We start from the raw sequence: 22,136 nt of genomic DNA, 5'->3' as shown, positions 1-22,136 counted from the left end.
TTGTTTTGAAAATGTTCACTAACTAATTACAAGAAGCTAGATGCTGGTATATTGACCTGGTTTTAATAGTCATTACTATTGCATTTTAAATGTTACAGAACAGTAAATTGATCAATTATTTTTATACATTGATCAGTTTAACATTTCTTTAACATTTGGAAGAAACTGATCTTTTGACCTCCAGACTCTTCGGAGCTTGCATGTTTAGTAAATGAATATCTGCTTTTTCAAAGCAATAAACTATCTTGTTTGTACTCCAGATCTCTAGCTTTTTCTGGAGAGCCATTTTTATAATGGAATTATTACTTTTAATTTATATAGGTGCTTTGCAAACAGGTATGAAAACAGGGTCTCTTTCCTGAAGTGATTACAGATCCATCGCTTCACGTGCTCAGACATCACAGTGATGGGCATGATCTAAGAACCAGAAGAGAATTCAGAGCCACCCTCTTGCCTGGATAGCAACATAGTAATATATTACCCTTTTTGTTAGCAACCAGTTACTGTACTCAATTCTGATAGCTACCTTACTTTTTGATACAGTGTATGACAAAAATGTCTTTCCATTAGTGTTAGATTTTAAATTTTATCACCATTGCATGCTGAGAGTTGGCACAGCTTGTAGATTTCAAGTACCTGTTGGGTGGGAAACCAAAAAGCACTTTGCTTACAATGAGATCTTAAGTATTTCAGCTGGGTTTTATCAGCACTGAAATATCTTCTCTCTGGTTTGACACTGAAGAGAGATCTTCTCTAACACATTCGACACACATACACTCCCTCTTCTTCTCTCTTTCCCTTCCCCCGCTTTGAACAAAGGGCTACTCCTGTGTGTGTTCTCTCATTCACTTACTGAAGCAGTACTTCATTCCCATTGATTAAATAGGGAATAATTCAATGGTGATCCCATTAAACATTCTGTACTACAAGAGCCTGAATATGAGGAAACTCTGATGTTTTTCTGTTGGAAATTACTCAAACATTCTCTCCTCTCGGGGAGCTATGATTATTCAAACAGCTTTTACAAAAGAATAAAATGTTGAGGGAATAATTTAACAACCCTTGCAACTTGGCTGATATATCTCATGCATCTGATTTAGCAAAAATGAAATGTAAAGATTAAAATCCTACATTTTAAATAATATTTAGCTCTTGTATAGCATTTCCAAGCTATTTACAGACTTTGACTAATTGAAACTCACAATATCCCTGTGGAATTGGTAGGTATTTCCACATTTTACAGATGGATAAAATGAGACACATTTGCCCAAGGCCAAAGAATGAATTAGTGTGGGCAACTAGATTAGAATTTATGAACTACTGCCTCCCATTCCTGAGTTCGGGTCCTGCTTCTGTGTAGAAAATAGAGAAAAAATTGCTATGCTGATTTATCATATGATACCCCAGGTAAGTTTGACACACAGGTATCCCCAACTAAACCCACTACCCTCCAAAACTATATGGTAAGAGGAAGATAGCTGCAGAGTAGAGTTTAGTATAATTCTCCACTGTAGGGAGTACCATCACCCCCAGAAAGCCATTCTTGAAATCTCATCAGCATTAGACGATCATTTTAATCAGCAGTACCACTAGTCTGGGTTGTACTTTCAGAAATGAGAAACATAACAGCTCCTGGAGCATAAGGCAACCAGCATGGTGATGATTCTGCATGCCAGACTTCACATGCAATGCCTACAGCCGTGGTTCAGCTCAGTTTACAGACTGAAGTGGGGCGATCTGGACAAACCCCTGTCAGTGCCCACCAGGATCAAGAACTCATTGGACTGGTGGAAAAACCCAGCCAGTGCATGCAAAGGGATCCCCTTTTTTCAGGCACCACCTTTGTTGCTCTTTACCACCAATGCATACCTTATAGGATGGGGCATGCATTTAAATGGTCTCACAAAGCAAGGCAAATGGTCAGCTGCAGAGAGATCCCTGCATATCAATCTCCTTGAGATGAGAGCAGTCAGGAATGCCTGTGCCCATTTCCTCCCACCAATAAAAGGATCACATGTAATGATCCTCACAGACAATGTAGCCTGCATGTATTATATCAACCATCAGGTAGGAACCAGATTGCCATCTCTATGCACAGAGGCAATGTAACTATGGAACTGGTGCATCTCTGACAACATCACCTTGTCTGCAACTTACCTGCTGGACACGCAAAATATAACAGCGGACAAGATCAGTCGCACATTCCCACATGACCATGAGAGGGAGATGCACCTGTCAGTGCTTCACGACTTGTTCATACACTGGGGAACACCATCCACAGACCTGTTCACCGCTTACCAGAACAAGAATTGTCCGCGATACTGTTCCAGGGCGAGGATCAGACAGCTCTCTCTGGACGATGCTCTCCTCCTCCCATGGGACATGGATCTTCTTTATGCCTTCCCTCCATTTTCCTTTCTGCTGAAGGACTTGCTAAAGATAAAGAGGGATGGAGCTCACATAATTCTGATTGCTCCCACATGGCTGAGACAGACCTGGTACCTTTACCTGATGCAACTCATGATGTGCCCACTGATCTATCTCTCTTCTGGCCACTCCAAACCTACTCACTCAGGACAAGTGGCATACCATACGTCCCAACTTGGGGGTCGTCCTCCTCAAAGCATGGCTCCTATGTGGTTCCAGCACTTAGAGAACTCGCACTCAAAAGAAGTACAAGAGGTTCTTCTGCACAGTAGAAAGTCTTCCACATGGCACACTTACCTGCAGAAATGGTCCAGATTTCAGATTTGGTGCACGTCCCATCAGAGCTCTCCAGTGTCAGCAACTCTGCAACATATTCAGGAATACACCCTGACCCTTAAAAAATAAGGTTAGCCCTGAGCTCTCTCAGGGTCCACCTATTAGAGCATTTCACCAACCTCAGCACAATTGCACCCGACCACTAAAAGGTTCCTTAAGGGAATAACAAATCTCTTCCTTCAAGCTTGACTTCCTACTTCCTTGTGGGACCTAAGCCTAGTAATGAAAGAGCTGATTAGGCCCCCCCTTTGAATCTGTGGCCACCTGTTCGCTAGCATACCTATGGATGAAAACGGTTTTTCTGAGTGCAGTTACCTTAGCTAGAAGAATTGGGGAAATAGCAGCACTAATGGCGCATTCCCCATGCACAGTGTTCTTCCCTATTAAGGTTACACTTACGCTACATCCAAGATTCATCCTTAAACTGACCTCCTCATTTCACGTGAATCAGTCTATTCACCTTCCCGTCTTCTACCCCACTTCTCACTGAGACAATAGGGAGGCCATTCTGCATAACCTAGACATTAGGAGAGCCCTTGCATTCTACCTCGATAGGAAAAAGGCCTTCAAGAAGTCCCTTCCTCACTATGGCAGAAAGATCTATGGACTCAGTGATATCAGCCAAAGACTCTCCAAGTGAGTCTCAAAATGCATCAGACAGTGTTACGAAATTCTTAACATGAGCTCTCTCAACTCAGTCTGTACACATTCTATGAGGTCAATCTCTGCATCTGTCGCCTTCTTTAAGAATGTCCCCATCTCAGATACCTGCAGAGTGGTGATATGGGCGTCAGTGCACCCCTTCACAGAACATTATGCAATCACTGGGGACTCTGTCTCTGGCTTTGGCTTCACAGTACTTTCATCTGTGACAAAGCCAACTCCAAAGTCCCAGCTCTACAAGGGGGTACTGCTTGGGAGTCACCTTCAGTGGAGAACCCATAGGGACACTTTTCAAAGAATAAGTTACCCCCCCCTTGTGCAGTAACAATGGTTCTTCGAGATGTGTGTCCCTATGGGTGCTCAATTACCTGCCCTCCTCCCCTCTACTTTGGAGTTCTTGCTATGACTCTGTGGTAGAGAAGGAACTGAGGACGGTTAGCCTGTGCGTGCTGGCTAACCTCATGGGACGGCATAAAGAGAGACAATACATGTGTGGGCCCAACAGACATTGCTACCGAAGTTCTCCCATCAACAGCACAGGGACATAGACACATCTACAGTGGAGCACGCATAGGAACACACATCTTGAAGAACCATTGTTACTGCACAAGGTGAGTAACTTCTTATGATGTATATGCGAAACTCCTTCCTTTGGCAGAGACTAGATGGGTGGAAGGAATATGACATGCTTTTTTCTTTTCTTAACTCTGGAATACTCTCAGAATTCCTCCAGTACTTGCTGTGTCTACTTACAGAGCAATAAAAGGCCAAGAAGAAGCTTTCAGGACATACCAATAAATATTCTTCTCTTTGCTTCTGTGGAGACAGAGTGCCCTTTTAACATTAGTACTATTCATAATCCGAAATGTAGGTCCCTTAGGATTTGCTTTTTGTTGTTTGTGTATATAATTTATATTGCCATCATTGTGTATATAAAGAATTCTCCTAGAAGCTATTGGTATGTTGTGTTGCTTAGCATACAGGTACCAGCTATATATTTGAGCTAAAGGGATAAATATACTAGTAGTGTTACACCGTTCAGCATAGGGTCTGTTCAGTCCAGTGGCATATTGCTGTTTTTTAATACCTCAAAAGCGCTAACACATGAGAGGTGTTATATTTTGTACTAAAATGATATAATTCCAAGGAGCCTGTGAAGAAGTGTAACAATAGGAAGACAATAAAGTGTCCGTACATAGGATCGGAGCTTGCTAACAGTTATCTAAAAATTACAAATACAGATTTCAGTAAAATGACCTCTTCTGCCAAGCAGCAGCTCCATATGAAAATAGGAACACTCCAAGACACTGTCTAATACTTCAGGCTCCCCCAGCTCTCTTCAAAGACCAGGCAAAATGAATTGGGGCTTATTTTAATGGGGTAGTTAGTTCTGAGTTTTACTATAAAAGGGATTGACCAAAATCATTTAACAATAAGATGTATTTTATTTTCTTGTTTTAAAATGCACGAGAAAAATAAGACCCTGAAAGGTTAAGTGAATTGTATAAGGTCACAAAGCAAGTTAATGGCAGATCCAAGAACAGAACCTAGGACTATGGTTTTCACAAATCTGATTACATGCTAGACAGGGAGTACTTATCTCAGGCTATTTTATTGCATTGCATCTTTGACCTGAATCCAAACATAGTCCAGAAAAATCAATATCTTCTTTAGGCTGTTGGAGATGGCTTTCGGGGTGGAGGAGGGTAGCTTGAGTTATTTAATGAAGTTGATTGTATGAGGTAAGCAGTGCCATAGAGTTTACACCCACACACAAGAGGGAATCTAGTGATTTAAGGAGCTATGTATTGTCTCATTCATTGATTTTGTGTTGGATCCACAGCTTCTTGAACTTTTGTGTTGCCAGATTAGTCTATCTGAAGCATTTGCGCTCTCCTGTGTATTCATACTCAACCCCCTAAACTCATTGTAGCCAGGAGGACAGTGTGGGAAAGTAATAATAATTATTGTGGCAGAAAAGTGGAACCTTCTTGCCAAATTGGAGCTGACACTGGCATTGCCATGATGAAAATGCAATAACAAATGTTACATGAGTTTGATTACAAAGACCCAGTCCGTTTTCTGACTAGGGGTATTAAACTTGTTACTGTACATGCTGTTTCTCCATAAAATAATGGGTATGTCCCAGCCTGCTGTTCAATGTAGCAAGCACTCCCCCTCAAACACTCAAATGATCCAGCTAAGGCATGAAAGGCTAAATAAGAGAATGTATAAGGCTGTGCTTGACAGCAATAAAAGAAAACTTTACAATGTGTTTTGGCTCATGAATTTAAACACCGGTGGAATTATGAAAGCTTACAGTGTTACCAGGATGATGACTGCCAGTTGCAAATTACAGTGCTTTTTAGATCTGCTTACTGTGCACTTTGAAGTGTCTTTGCAAACAGAGATTAACTTGACAGTCTATCTTAATATTGTTAAACTACTACATGTATTATAATAATGAATACCTAACCTTGTTTTATAAAAGAGAAGCAAATTTGTTAAAGCCCTCAGAGTCTCATAATTTACCAAAGTTAAAGTTATAGTAAAACTAGAGCTTGATTCTAGTGCACATACGCAGTTTCATTTCTTTATGCTCCACTGAACCAATTAATTTTCTCCACAAACCAAAATTTGGAACTAGTTAAAATTTCAATTAGCAGAACCCCAGGGTATTCACATTTCTGCAGCCTGAGATATTTGGAATGGGGACGGGCAGGAAGCTCTTTTGGTTACACCAAATTTAAGAATGTCTAGGCTGTCCGAAATACATCCTGAAGCTAATGATGTCTGAAATTAGGGAAACCCATGGGCTGCATCAGAGACTGGGGATAGGATACACAATGAACGGGTGCTGGTGCAAGGAGTGTACACACATTGTAGGATGCTTTAGAGGAGGGAAGGTGCCATGTGGTAGCATACATTCCGGTGAAGTAACTTCCCTACCTGTGACAGACAGACGGGAAGCTGACAGTTTCCTCATCTGTACAGTTTTCTAGAAGAGGATCTCCTGTACATATGGAAGTATGTACTAAATTATTGTGCCTTCATCATCATCAGCTCAGAGGTGGGGAGATGAGGATCTCCAGCGAAGTAGCTGGCTGTATTCAGGGGAAACTAACAGGTTAGGGTATATTTATGGGCCTTTTGCACTTCCAGAGTGAGGATTACTCTGTTCTGGAGAAATCCTCAGTTCCTTGCTGAGGTTATCTTTCTGGAGTGTTTGTACAACTAGTATGGTACCGTGAGGCTGTAGCATGCGGGAAAATCTTGACCATCGTTTCTTCCTCTATCAAGGCACAAATCTTTGTAATTCACCTTTAAAAACCCTCGTTCAGTGTAGTCCTCCTAAACTGGGAGCAGGAGACTGGGTATAACATTCAAACACTGGTCTAGCATCTGGCATGTAGCTTCTTTTTAATACTTTAACTCCTTTGATGCTTCATTCTTAAAAATTAAAATCCTATAAAATAAATAAAATAAAAATCAGGATGCTCTAAATTAAATATATATATATATATATTAATGATTCAGTTTGATGGTTCTAACAAGCAAGGGAAGTATATAGCATAAAAGCCTTTGCTGTAAACACTGTCTTCTGTTGAATACATGTTTTAAATAGAAGAATTGCTACAGTTAATTATTCAGCTTTTTGTAGTTCAACAGGATGGTAATTTCTTCTCTATCTTGAAAAGAAATAGTGGTTGGTGTTTTTACAGGTAGAACAAGGCAATTAATTGCCTCTCTACCCTCTGGTGTTCTCTAATCAGTTTATTGTCCGCTTCTCCAGCTGGGATCCTCTTAGCACTGGTAGGCTGAGATTTTGAAGCTGGCTTCATTGCTTGTATATCTCCAAAGGGCCTCCATCACCAAGTCATTAACTGAGAGCTACAAACTAGAATTGATCTGTTGTAGACTGAGCATAATTTTCACACTTGGGCTGACTTGAATGCTGTTGTCCGACAGGCTTACGAAAATGTCAAGTGCCAGAAGGGAGGCATCAATGAAATTGAAACTATTCCTCCCCCAGGAGTAACTGAATTTTAAAGTCCTTAGACATCGTAAATAAAAAAAGAGAAATTGGTAATGAGAAGGGGAACTAATAGGATAATCTTTCACATGATTTATATAGCTTTCATAAGTAGTTGCATTATTGTTTAAAAGTGATGCTCTACGGCAGTTTCACATTAGGAAGATGAGATTAAAAATTTGAAGGGGCAACTCTGGAAATGAGGAGCTGAAAGAACTGATGGGTTTTAAATAAATAAAAGCTGCTATTGGAGAAAATGTATGTCAAAGCTACAATAGTGTGGCTTCCATAAAGCATTCAGGGGACTTGAATGTTTGCCTTGATATAGATGTCACATTTCAATTTATTAGACAATTCCTTTTTTCGTTGTTGTCATTATGGAAAATAGTAGAATTAAACCATGCCAGGAAACCTGATACAAACCTGAAGCAAAGTTGCTTTTACACAGATTTGACATCCTAGTCAAATATATGTGTACAAAATCATGTCATCACAACTCTTCCCCTGAAATGTATTTCACTTGGTCAGGACAAACTTCAGTCTAAAATAAGAGTGGGGGAAGATTAGCAGGCATGGATACATGCCCTTTTTAATAAAGAATATCATTTGTAATAAAGAGGCAAATTCTTTCTATTTTCGTAAACGTGTTTATTTTAAGCTGATATTTTTATAGGGAAATACATTTATACAGTATTGCTCGTTTTACTGAAACTAGGACTTTGTCACCTTGTCCAACAGTTTGGAGCAGGAGGAGTTTGAATAGCAGTGTACATCAAAGTGCTGCGCTATAACTCCTTTGCGTGGATGCTGTGGACACGAACTAAAAAGTTCCTAGTTCACGTTAACAGTCCTCTTCAAACAGGACTACATTTATGCAACATAGTCTAGGACTCAAGATTTAGTATCAGCAGTTGCTGCACACAGTCTCAGCTTCAGCTATTGGGCACAAGTTTGGAACATAGATGTATATATTTGCTTATTTATAGCTGCCTGATGTTGCAGATGGATTTGCGGGCAGCAGGCAGCTGATTGCTACTTTAAAAAAAAGGGCAGTTATAAAAGTTCCCAAGTTCATATGTGATTGCAGTTTCTATCAAAAATGTCTGTTAAATGCGGATGTTTATTTTGGAAAGGAGAGGTATTGACAATTATCCACAATCCTGAGCCAGACACTTAGTTGGTGTTAATTGGTGCAGCTTTATTGACTTTAACAGAGCTATACTAGTTTGCACCAGCTGAGGCTCTGGCCCCCTATTGTGAAATGAACCTGTGATAACTTAGAAGTCAAATGTGTAGAATTTTATAGGTTTTTAAATCATCATACTTAACTGCAGATAACAACATGTTCATATTTTTATATTGACATACAGGAAAAGAATCCATGAAAATATGGGGTAAATGTTGCTGTAGATAAAATCATAGGACTGGAAGGGACCTTGAGAGGTCATCCACTCCAGTCTCCTGCACTCATGGCAGGACTAAATACTATCTTAGACCATCCCTGACAGGTGTTTGTCTAACTTGCTCTTAAAAATCTCCAATGATGGAGATTCCACAACCTCCCTAGGCAACTTATTTCAGTGCTTAACCACCCTGACAGTTAGGAAGTTTTTCCAAACTAAACCGCTGTTGCTGCAATTTAAGCTCATTACTTCTTGTCTTATCCTCACAGGTTAAGAACAACAGTTTTTCTCCCTCCTCCTTGTAACAACCTTTTATGTACTTGAAAATTATTATTATGTTTTCCCTCAGTCTTCTCTTCTCCAGACTAAACAAACCCATTTTTTTCAATCTTCCCTCATGGGTCATGTTTTCGAGATATTTCATCATTTTTGTTGCTCTTCTCTGGACTTTCTCCAGTTTGTCCACATCTTTCTTGAAACTTGGCACCCAGAACTGGACACAATACTCCAGTTGAGGCCTAATCAGCATGGAGTAGAGTGGAAGAATTACTTCTCATATCTTGCTTACAACGCTCCTACTAATACAGCCCAGAATGATGTTTGCTTTTTTTTGCAACAGTGTTACACTGTTGACTCCTATTTAGCTTATAATACACTGTGACCCCCCCAAATCCTTTTCTACTGTACTCCTTCCTAAGCAGTCATTTCCCATTTTGTATGTGTGCAACTGATTGTTCCTTCCTAAGTGGAATACTTTGCATTTGTCCTCATTGAAATTCAACCGATTTACTGCACACCATTTCTCCAGTTTGTCCAGATCACTTTGAATTTTAATCCTGTCCTTCAAAGCACTTGCAACCTGCAACTTTGCAACTTGCAAAGATGAGGTTGAGTTACACATTTGTTTTTAAAAATGGGTTACCTAATATTTTCATTAGGTGGTCTTGTTGCTGTTTACTGTAAGGATTCTTTACTCACAATCCCCATCTTCTCATAGTTTGTTGAATCGCCCACCTTCCACTTTTTTCTTGGAAGCAACTGAGGAATATTCTTAGTAAAGAAATTGATTGTTACATTCCTGTGTTAGAGGATTTTAGCGTTGCATTTTTTGAAAATGTTACTGCTCCTGAAACTTTGATGTGAAACTCCCAAAGCTATGCAGTCATTTGTCTGGTTTTTGCTCAGTTAGCATCTTTTTTGACTACACAGAAATAACTACAGTATTGTTAAAAAGAAGCTCATAATCATAAAAAGGAGCGCCGCAGGAATGAAAAGGACTGTGTATGGAAAAAGCATATACTTTGGTGTTAGAAACCAGGCTCTTAGGCTGAATTATTTCTTTTCCTTTGCTTGTTTCTAGTTATTTACTTACAATATTCAATACAAAAGAAAACACTGTGACTCTACCAGATATTTTCAGAAACAGACGAGTATTTTTTTTGTATACTCCTTTTATTTTTGCCCACTTAATAAAAATCAGGGATAAACTCTTCTACCCATTCTTTAGTTTAATTTATCTATGTATTTCAAATATATATTACAATGTAATTGCCACTGCTACATAGTGGTAATTACAGCTTACAGTCTATGAAGGTGTGATGAGGTGTACTGGCCTTTGTGGCTCCCTACAGGAGGCCCCACAGCCCTAATATATCCCACCCCATTAAGTAGTGAAGTGACAGAAAAGGCAGGCCAGTGAAGATGGGTCCTCCTGGCCTGCCTAGAGAGGCCTCACAGAAGCAGCCAGTCAGAGAATAATGGCTGAAGTACAAGGAGCTGCAGGGCCTTACTTAGTAGGTCAGTTTGTGACTGGAACCAGAGGAGAAAAGAAAGTGTTCCTCTCTGGTCAAAGGAGCCGAACAAGTAGCCAGAGTTTATGGCAGGCTGAACTTACACTGAGATTGCAGAGGCAGAAGGACCTGAGGACGTTGGCCCTGAGGTAGGGGACTGGACATAAAAAAGGCCTGGTAGGAATAGGCTCAAGGAACTTTTAGCGAAAGTTTGAAGTAAGTAGTACATGGCTGCTGTGTATTGGGTCCTTGTTTGGAACCTGGAGTAGTGGGTGGGCCTGAGTTTCCTTACTGGACACAGGTATATTGGCATAAACCCCAAGAAAGGGACAGGCCTTATTTGAGAGCCTGAAGAAAGGGCCAAATTTAAGGGGCCCAGATATGAAGACCCTAGTGAGGGCAAATAGACTGCTTAGTTATTGAACTCCTTAATACCCCAGCAAGGGTTCATTTGGACTTTGTGATGTGAGTAGAGGGCTAAGCCACTGATGACCCTTCAAGGTCAGCCAGCAGCCCGCAGGGAGTGCCAGGAGCGAGAAAAGTCATGCAGTAGAGCACCTAGCCACTAGGAAGCACTCAAGAGGTGAGTGCCTGTCATGGTGTGAGACTCACCCCTGCGGCGCCTCCTGCTGGCATCCTGGGAATTAGCTCTTTTTCCAGCCTTGGAGCACCCTCTGCAGGCTGATGTCTCACTGCCGCTGGGCCCCCATATCCCACCTGGACCCCGTTATCTGGGATGCTGCCTCCTGGCAGTAACCCCTCACTCTCAGGGTGTCCCTCCCCAGGGACCCCAACCCTTAATCCCACCTTGCCTCAGCCGGTGGCTGCCGCCAGTCAGCAATGAGCCCCTGCTCCCTGGGGCAGACTGCAGTATAAGAGCCAGTCATCACAGGCAAGGGGGTAGGACCTGCTGTCTTCATCTACCACCCAGTACCTCAGGGGTGGGCCTAGCGCCAGGCCCTGCAACCTGGGAAGTCGCCAGCCTGGAGCTCCCCTGCTCCTCTGGCTTTTCCCCAACCCTGCTTCACACCCAGTGCTCTTTCTATAGACAGCCAGGCCCTGCTCCCTCCAAGACTGGAGAGAGAGAGACTGTCTAGCTCCAAGCTAACAGCCCTTTTATAAGGACCTGCTGTGCTCTGTTTGGGGTGTGGCCCCAGCTGTGCCTGCTTTCCTAATCAGCCTGGGCTTTTCCCTACAGCCCCAGCCCTCTCCCAGGGCTGGCCTTAACCCAGTCAGGGCTGGAGCAGGGAACCACTCCGCTACAGTGCCCCATTACAGAAGGGTATAGATAATATATGAAAAATAGGAAGGAAGGGTTAATAGGCATGACGTTGTTAACCCATTGTATACAGAGTTCTGTGTTACACTTGCACATGTGGTGGAAGATTGAACATTAAGGGCCTGATCACTGCATTCAGTGGCAAGACTCCCTTTGACTTCAGATCTACTATAGACTAAAGGGTTGATCCAAAGCCCATGAGTGCATGTCCCAAATTTAGGGCTGTTAGTATATTTGTCACCCGTGTATGTAGTTGGATAATAGACAATACTGGTTCTGAATAAGTGAATCGTATTGGATAAAATTGATTGTACTGTCCTCATAAGTAGTAAGCTATCTTAAAAAGCTTAAAATTAATTCACTCAAGTTTCCAGCTGTCAAACATAGATTTCACATTAGATATTCCCAAATTTAGGATGTGTTTTTATACTACTAGTCATAACATTGGTTCTTTTCTGGGAAGCCTGTGCATATTCTCACTCATAATTTGAGGTGCCTGCACCAGAGTGATCGGGAACCTTCTGGACAGCCCATTGTGGTTCACATGACTGCTGTTTCATCACACCACACATTCAGGGCCAGAGGTTATATAAGAGGGATGAGAGCCCTGGCTACGTCATTTTCTTTCTTCCAGCCAAAAGTTGCAATGTCTAACGCTGCAGTTTATTAGCTTTAAGCACACACAGATATAAGCAATAAGTTTAGACTGGCCCACATATTTACCTATATTCTGAGACAGTATCGAGTAATCAACGATGGGTCCGAGCTGGCCAAACGCCTTCCTGTCAGGAGATATTTTGAAATCTATTTAGGTGAAAGTTGCTGTAAAATGTAAGAATATGATCATTAATCCCTGTGTCAATAGCTTTAGAAACTGGTGAAAGAGAGTCCTTCCCTGATTACATCTACACCCTCAGGATCCAAGAGGCCAGACTGAATATTTCCATTAGAAAGAAGCCAAGCAGGACTGTTCAGTAGCTTCTTGCAGCTCTCTGGACTGGGAGGGAAGGCTGGGTGGACAAAGCTATGAAAATCAGGAAAACCTGGTTTAAAAAAATAGAATATGTTCAGAACGAAGAAGGATGTAGATAAAATGAGATTATATAATGTTAAGCTCCTGCCAAATGATGCTTCCTTAAAATGAATTTCATGAATTTATTCCCTGTATTGAATTAGCTTTAGCAGGACAGAGCTCTGATTGCTGACTTGGATTAGACTGGATCACCAGCTCTCTTTGAAGTAAGATTTTAAAGGGGGGAACGAAACAAAAGGTACAATAAGTATATTATGTTTCCTAAAAGAGTATAGCTACAACATAGGAAAAGCTGTAAAAGCAAAATATCCTGTTACAGTTAAAAACAGGGGCTAATGAAATGGGTATAAACAGTTCATAGGGGGGAGGGATAGCTCAGTGGTTTGAGCATTGGCCAGCTAAACCTAGGGTTGTGAGTTCAATCCTTGAGGGGGCCACTCAGGGATCTGGGGCAAAAATCAGTACTTGGTCCTGCTAGTAAAGGCAGGGGGCTGGACTCAATGACCTTTCAAGGTCCCTTCCAGTTCTAGGAGATAGGTATATCTCCAATTATTATTATTATAGCTGTTCATGTTATTGTGGCACTCATAGCCCTAACATATTGTGATTAGATAAGGGGAGTGTAGTGATCATACACATAACACTGAAATGATCTCTCTCAGCCCATTACTCCCAAAGTATGGGTATCACCTATTCTGTAAATTGCTACACCCATCTGGGTGTTCCCCCCCAAGAGTGCTTTAGAAAGAACCTCATTATAAGCTTGGAAGATTATGCCATGAGGTCCTACGGGCTCATAAAATAACTGATTTGAGGAAAAATTGCCAAGCAGGATAATCCACCTCATAGGAAATCCCCTAGAAGAATTCACTTTGCAGTACTTGAAGCAGGAAGGCTGGGCATGATTTAAAATATTTAACACTTCACAGGGAAATCTAGAGTACCTTATATCACCTTGATATTGTGTACACATTATTAATACACATCTTGTAACTAATATGGAGGCTTTTTATTTTATGAGGTTTTATATTCAAGACCACAATATCCTCATTGTGGTAGTGTCCAGAGTTCTCTACAATATTTCAAATAACTGTAAGAGGGTGTATTATAGAGTAAGAGTGTGATGGGGCAGCATGCCAAGCCCCTGCCTATTCCACGAACACAGACCACTCTGAGACCTCCTTGCTTCTACACACCACCATGTTGTTTATTTACAGTGCTTTAGTCCCTACACCAATGCTTATCAGTGACTCCGCACTGTCACGCTGTATCTCAACTTTCTAACCCCTTCTCCAAAAGAGAGGAGGGGGAGGGATAAGGTATATCTACTCAGAGAACTTCCTTTGTCTGGCTCTCCTAACCTTCTGTTTCTTTCCTTCTCTTCCCCTCTAAGCAAGCCTTCCTGTGCCCTTTTAATACAGCTTCCCTTTCAGAGGGCTAATTGGTTCATTGACTCACTCTCCCCAATCAGTCTTCTGTCCAATTAGGCCTTCTCCAAGGGAACCGAATTAAGTACTAATAGGGTATGTGTACACATACCCTGACACCTTCAGCTGCCCATGCCAACCGACTCAGGCTCACAGACTCTGGCTGTGGGGTTCTTTCATTGCTGTGTAGACTTCCAGGTTCAGGCTGAAAGGTGAGGGAGGGTCCCAGAGCTCGGGCTCCAGCTCAAGCCCCAGAAGCATCCACAGTAATGAAACAGACCTGTAGCCCAAGCCCCATGAGCCTGAGTCGGCTGGCATGGGCCAGCCGAGGGTATCTAGGTGCTGCGTAGACATATCCATAGTGACCAGAGTGCTGACTCAAGTGCTAGTCCTCAGCACTCTGTCACAAACTGTAACAAAACAAGTTAAAAGAGAGAGCTGTCCACATCCAGATTAGTCCAAACTATATTTAAGAGAGCTTTCCAGACTGTTTTTACAGGCATTCAGGCTACAGGGAACAACTCCTGTAGCAGGGCCCATCAAGCTCTGGCATTCATCCCTTCTTTCCTTATTAAAATACTCTTGTATTCTAGAACAGGAAGTTCTATCTATGAGTCCACAGAAACTATTCTGGTGCCCTGGGTCAGCCAAGTCTGGTGTGCAAGCCCCACAGACTATTTCTGGGCTATAGACCAGGGGGCATGCGAACCCCAGAAGATGATTATTTTGCGCTGGACTCATTACTTCTAGTTAGCAGTTTTCCAAAGACAACTCTTGTGCCCTGTTTTAGCAGGTATTCAGATTCCGAAAGATGCCTTTTTTGCTGTGGTTGAGCGTTTGAGCTCCTGAAGTAGATTTTTGTATGATGGGCTGAGAAGGTCAGGGATCCTCACAGAGTCGAGCTGGGAAAGTTGTTTAAGAAATATTCTGGAAGGCACAGTTTTTCTAAGCTACTGCAGGTTTTATTTTTCATTTTTTGCCAGTTAAAATATTGCCATTGTCCTAAATAGACTGCAAGAATTGATCTCCCCCTCTAATTCCTTATCCTCCTTGGAAGGGCAATGTTAGATGAAAACAGCAGTTTCTGAGACTTAGGCAATACTTGGAAAAATAGCAAACATCCCAGCTGCTCTTACCTACTCATACCTTTTTCCTCCATTTTCACTGCATCTGGGATAGAGGCCTTCCTCTCCCCAAACAAAATGCATTCTGATCGTCATTTCTCTTCACTTAGAGATCTAATCTGTATCCTGAGGTCATCACTTGTTTGTTCTGTGGTTCCTGCTCACTTTGGAATGCTTCTAATGCACCTCTGAAGTCTTTGCTTCCTTTCTTTTTCCTTCCCTGTTAATTTTTAAGGTGATTGTCAGGCTGGTGACAGGTGCTGAATTGAGACTGAGGGCTTTCATCCATAGCACAGTACAGTATGAGAAGTAGCAGTGAAAGCATTCACATACCAGCATGCCAGTGGTCTCTGTTCTGACTTGGAACGACCTTTTCTGTGAGTAACAGAACAGTCAATCTTCATGCAGTCTCAATACTACATGGTCGGTCTTCTGAGTTTGCCTATATGGGTTTGGCTTTACTGCTCTCTCTAGCAACAGTAGCATAAGTCAAAGTCCCCTGGGGTGTATGAATAGTGTTCTGAACAGTATTCCAAACAGACAGGCAGAAAATAAACAGGTTCATGAACTCTGGGTACCTCAGTGGCACTGCAGACCATTTGGCAGTGTACAAGAAGCGCAGCTGAAAAGAAATGTACTATTGCTAATTTAAGTGCTGCAGTCGGGAATAAAATAGGATGGAGGCAGAAAACCCAAATATCAGTGACAATTTCCCTTACAATTGATGGATCTGGAATTGAAGCATCTCATAAAAGTCAATTAAACAGCATTGATCAGCTGGTAAAGAATGAGTCTTTGGGTGACATAAGTTTAAACAAGAATGAACTACTAACAATTTGTGCTGTTAAAAAAGTCAGCCACATTACCAGATCTTTGTCAAATCAAACTTATATTTGACACTCACAAGGAGAAACTACAAACATTTAAAGCCAGGAGGATGATCTTTCATTTAAAAGTATCACTGTTTTCACAGAAGTCTATTCCAAATCCCATGTACCATTTGAAATGGGATGGGACAGCACTATACCTTGAATAGGTTGAGTAAAACCTTGCTAACAAAAAACTGAAGTACTCAATCAGACTCCAAGAGCACTTATATAAAGTAACCTGTGCCACTCAATAAAGCAAAACCCACCCACCAAACGTGGTAAGAAGATGATACATTGTCAGAGAAAACATTCTCCAAAATGTTTTCTTGTATGGATCAGCATTTCATTGATGAGTGCAAATTTGCCAAATAAATAAAATTGTCTCTGCAGCAGGGATGCAAATCTCCAGAAATGATCTTTCACACATAATGTGCCCCCTTACTAAGTCGGAGAATGTTAAAACTGAACGTGTTAGCAATTCTGTGAAATGGACTTCTATCAGTCAAATTAAAGATTTAATTATCTTTAAAAGAACACAAAGACTGTATCATATGCATTATGAAAACACACAAGGAAAGTGGAACTCCTGTCAGGGACAGAAATGACTGTTACACTAAAATGGAGAAACTTTTATCCTTTGATTCCTACAACAAAGTTCTGAAAACTCTGTATCTGTGTCCAAAATTTTATTTACAAAGGCTAACAGATAAAGAAGCATTGGATATACTGTATTTCTAGCTATTAGTAATCTTAATCCATACAGTCAATACTGGGAATATTTTACTTATACAGTAGAAACCTCTTAATTGGGACAATCCAGTGAAGAACCTGATTAGTCCCTTACATACATCATAAAAGTGGTATTTTTTCATTCTGGTTGTAGCACTTCACTAGAGAAAAGGTGCCATACTTAATTTCAGGACTAAGGTGTCTAAGCAGCTATCTCAGCAAGAGAAGTGTCCATTGTTTAGTAGTCTGAAATGACTTGAAGCTAAATAAAACACTGTACTATGTAAAATAATGTATTAAATTGGCACTAATTGCATTTATCCTTATTTTTGGTTCTAATTTTTCTTTGACAATCATCACACTTATTTAATACCTGGTGAAACACAACTTATTTACTTGGCACTAGGCAAATGCAGTTCTGTTTGGCAAAAAAAAAATGCTAATTGTGTTCATTTTAAACAGTAGTTACTGTTCACCAAAATTATGCTAAATTATTCTTTGGAAGATGCAGCTCAATAACCAGCTGTCCTGATTGTGTCCTCCTTAAGTGGAGTTTAACTGTGTCAGTAGTTCAGCTTTATTGTATAATGAAGAATACCAGTGAAATTCTGACTCTGACTGACTCATTCTCTACTGAATAGTGTAATATTTGCAGATTTTATACAAAGAATACATTTAATGGCAGTACTTCAGTACTGTACTTTCAGCCTGTCATCGGATCAGTTTCACAACCCCAGTATTAAATAAACAAACACTGGACAAGAGAACTATCTGTCTCATTGGTAAAAATTTTTGCACTCCCTAGTGATAGGAGTAAGGTTATGTCTGCTTGCAGTGCCTTATCCCCATGCAGTTCATCCATTCAAGATGAGGCATAATTGAGCTCTAAGTGTGACATCAATACATACAGTATTCAGGAAATGCAAAATTGAGTGGCAGCTTAGAAACTTTAAGGCTGAATTCCTCATGGATGTGCTGTTATTTTTTGCTGTCATTTAACATTTATATTACAATAGTGCATAGAGACTAATCAGGTCAGAGCCCCATTGTGCTAGGTGCTGTACAGTCATAGTAAATGACAGTCCCTGCCCCAAAGAGCTTTACAGTCTGAAAGATACGTCATTACAGGTAGATGAGACAAACAAGTCTGTTGGGCAGTGAGACACTGAATAACAAAAATGAAGGTTGTGCACAATTTTTAGCCAAAATATTCCATGTTTAGATGTATTTACTTTTTGCTAATAGTTGCACTTTAAGTCTCAGAAGTGAGCTGGACAGTCTGTAACTCCTGTTCTTCACAGAGAGAGGGCAATAAGCTGCTATATGATAGTGATGTACGTTAATTTCCTGGCTGGCGTAATGGAGCATGCCGTTTTCATGTCACGTCGCTCTAGGCATAGGAAATCGTGACAGTCAGAAGTGATAACTTGCATTCTGTTCTGCCCAGGTGGAATCTTGAAGACTTGGCTCCACCAAGCCACAATTGAGCCAGGAGATCCTCATGCATATAAAACTTGAAAGATCAGGTGATACCAAGTTATGAGGAAAGCAGTGGAGCACACTTACTTAGAAAGAGAGAGACCTATTGATCATACTTTAGAGTACTTAATTCATTCTTTATTCCTGATTGTGCAATAATTCTCATCTACTGATGTGTTGTATTGTGCCTTGTCCTTGTAGCTCTTTTTACTTAACATTCTTAATATTTTAGTCTTTTCATTGTCATGCCTCTGGCACATTCCGGGGCTGCATCATTTAGCATGGTCCGTTTTTTTTCCTCTCCCCCCAATGACATGACAGAAATAGAAATATGTACATGGTGTAATATATGTCCTCAGGTTTTGCAGATGGCATTTGGGTGGACATATGCTGTGTGTCTTAAGCTGTTCAACATCATGCTTTAAAAAACACTTAGCTCCTCCCTCAAAATTATGCATTTCTGGCAGTTGTCAAGGTCTTGTGAAAGACCTTATTTTTATCATCATCAGCAGGAGTGTGAACTTCACAGTAAATTTCTTTGGAATCTAACTTGCAGTGTCATCTGCGATAAAAATGTTCCATCCCATGCCTCTAGACTATATGGACTTCAGTCTAATCAATTATTTTTCTTTACACACACAAAATAATTTTCTCTTAGCAGAAAAAAATCACATATATTTTGTATCATTTGATTAATTAGAGGTGGGACTGGAAATTGGACCTCTTCTATTTTTTGTTTTGTCACTGATTTGAAGTATGACCTTGAGCAAATCATTTAGATTAAACTTCACTGGGGTTATTGTAGCGAAGGGTACTGCTCACTGTGAGTAAGAGTAGCAGAATCTCATCCTTAACCTTTCAGTATCTCAGTTTACCCAACCACAGAACACACACAATAGTATCTCTCTGGGTTCTTTGAGATCTTTAGATGAAAAGCACTATATAACTGCAAAGTATTACTATTACATGAAACAGAATATATATCGTCAGTTACAAGTAACTACTGAAGCTGTTCAAAATAATTGCAGAGTACATTCACTGTAAAATGCAGTACTTGTCGCATACAGACATATGCTCTTGAAGAGATGCTTGGTAACTTCCTTAAGTTGGCTACAGAAAATTGTAAGCAGCCATTTAAAGAAATGTTTGATAAATTTTGATGAATTTCTCTGTTATAGTCTTTGTATGTGGTTACATATATTTAATGGGAAAAAAAAGGAACTTCAGCGTTTTATTTATTTTCCTGCATTACCCAGCTTACTTGCAACTCAGCACCACGGAACGATGACCATTTTAGTTTTTAAAATGGGTGCAAGGTCATTCAGAAAGCATGTTTTGAACTTCATTGGGGTGGTTTGGCCCATTCTACTACTTTTACTTTCCAATCACATTGTTGATACGAGAAATTGGGAATGCAGATTTTTTTTCTCTGTGCATCCTCTGCATTTCTAACCCCAAAGTTAAAATAGTTTTATGGATCCTTTGGCTTCCATAGCACAAATTCCAGAGAAACAACACCTAGAAGTGAAACAAGTTTACCCATTCTATGGATATATTTTTAAATCCAGTCTGAATGTTATTTCTCCAATCCTAGAGACCAGTGTACATTATAGGTAATAGCAACAAAGAATCCTGTGGCACCTTATAGACTAACAGACGTTTTGCAGCATGAGCTTCTTATGGTTCCCACTTCTTTCTCTTGATGGATGTGACTTATGACTTAGAAGTATTCAGTAGGTATTGCTGCAAAACATGCTGCAAAAAGTCTGTTAGTCTATAAGGTTTGCAGATTTAGACTAACACAACAGATCCAGACTAACACGGCTACCCCTCTGATACTTGACATTATAGGTAATGCAATTTCCAGCCAGCAGGTGGAGACAGGAAATACAAGAGACGTGATATCCCCTATAAAGGAATATTAAGGAGATCCACCTGAACACACTAATTCTTCAGTCTTTCACTTTGTGAGCCAGCAGTTTTGAAATCAATTTTAAACAGCCATGTGCTACACATGTCAAAGATTAATATTTTCAGACCTGCTAAAATATTCCAGTTGGTGATTGGAGCGGGAGAGAGTGCCCACTGCCTTAAAAAAAGAGTACAGCATTATGTCAGCAGCATTCAGTTGGAAGAGCGGCACTAGAACACTGTCAGCTAAGAAGGAGATAAAAGGGCAACGGAGTGATGAAAACAAAAGAAAAAATGATTTAAGAAGGGGAAAAATTACTGTCTTCTGGGTAAAAAGAGCAATTTCTTCCAAACCCTATTTCATTCACAATAGCAGAGATTGGATAGTGAATTCTAGGTAGTGTTTCAGGAGAGGGGTGTAGGTGCACTTGGTAAGTTAGTTGATCTTTAGAAGAGACAGCCGCAAGCTAGGAAGGGAAACAGGAGATGGTTTGTGAAGATTCTGTACCAGCAGAGGCACTACAAGCTGCTGGAGTCGTAACTAGCATGGGGAGGGCTCTAGAATGTAGTAGATAAGTGAGTATTAGAGAGAGGTGACATTTTTTGGACAAATAAGTTCATTCTCTGAAAAACGATGTTTCAGTCGACCTGAAACTAGTCACGAATTTCACAAAGTTCTAGAATTTGCAAAATAGTTTTGGACAAATTTTTTTGTACACTTAGATGCTAAAGAGGAAGAGCAGGAGGAGGAGGAGGAGGAGGAGGTGGTGGCGACAGCAAGTCTTTAGCCCAGTAGCTAATTGAATGATTATTCACTGTCACTGTGAAAGTCAGTGAAGTGCCACTATGAATGACAATTAACAGCCATTGGGCTAGGGAATAGGGTGAGAATGACTCTATAGTCTGATTGTTAGGGTGCTCACCTTGGGTGTGGAAGACTCATGTTCAAGTCCCTGCTCCAATGATTAGTTAAATATTTATGAAAAGCCAAAACAGGAGAGATTGAGAAACACCTGCTCAGTGTGCCTAGGGTGAACTTCTGCAGTATAGGCAACTCAGTTCAAATCCTCTCTCTATATCAGGCAGAGAGGGGAATTGAACCTGGGTCTCCCATAAGTGCCCTAACCACTGGGCTGAAGATTATAAAATAGGCTGCCTCCTCCACTGCTCGACCAAAATGGATTTTTTGATTCGCTGAAATTTTTCACAATTTTTGGATTCCATTTGAGCTGAACCAGTTATTGGGTTACTATTATTTGGAACTGCCAGCATACCAACGTATCAGTTATTGTCCCAGCTGCAGTGCGCAGTAATAGTAGTTACTATAAGAGGAGTATGCAATATGTGAATTAGTGGGGATGGAGAACCCACTGTTCAATTATTTTCACCAAAAGGTGTGAATTTGAAGAGGGTGAATGTGAGCAGCTGTTGGTACTTAGAGGCAACAACATGAGTAGCTGCTGTTGTGTAGCCAAGCACTGGTGATATAACATCTTGTGTAGAAAGGCTGGGGCAAGTGTGTGTTTGTGATGGGGGAGAAGTCAGCTGAGCAATGAAGCGAACATACTGAGTAAATGTAATCAATGTTTACATCTCCACTTGGACTTCACCTAGGCATCTGAAAATGTTCTGG

At 40.7% G+C, this 22,136-nt stretch overlaps 1 protein-coding gene across 5 annotated transcripts in view; it reads left to right on the top strand.

Annotated features, from left to right (window-relative positions):
* The window catches only part of TRAPPC9 (trafficking protein particle complex subunit 9), an 825,958-nt gene that overhangs the window by 577,395 nt on the left and 226,427 nt on the right, over positions 1-22,136 (top strand). The gene's annotated exons all lie outside the window — the stretch shown is intronic.

Source organism: Mauremys reevesii, linkage group 2 (genome assembly GCF_016161935.1).
Source record: "Mauremys reevesii isolate NIE-2019 linkage group 2, ASM1616193v1, whole genome shotgun sequence".
Taxonomy (NCBI): Eukaryota; Metazoa; Chordata; order Testudines; family Geoemydidae; genus Mauremys; species Mauremys reevesii.
Note: the sequence above shows the minus strand (reverse complement) of the source record. Positions and strands in the feature narration are given on the sequence as shown.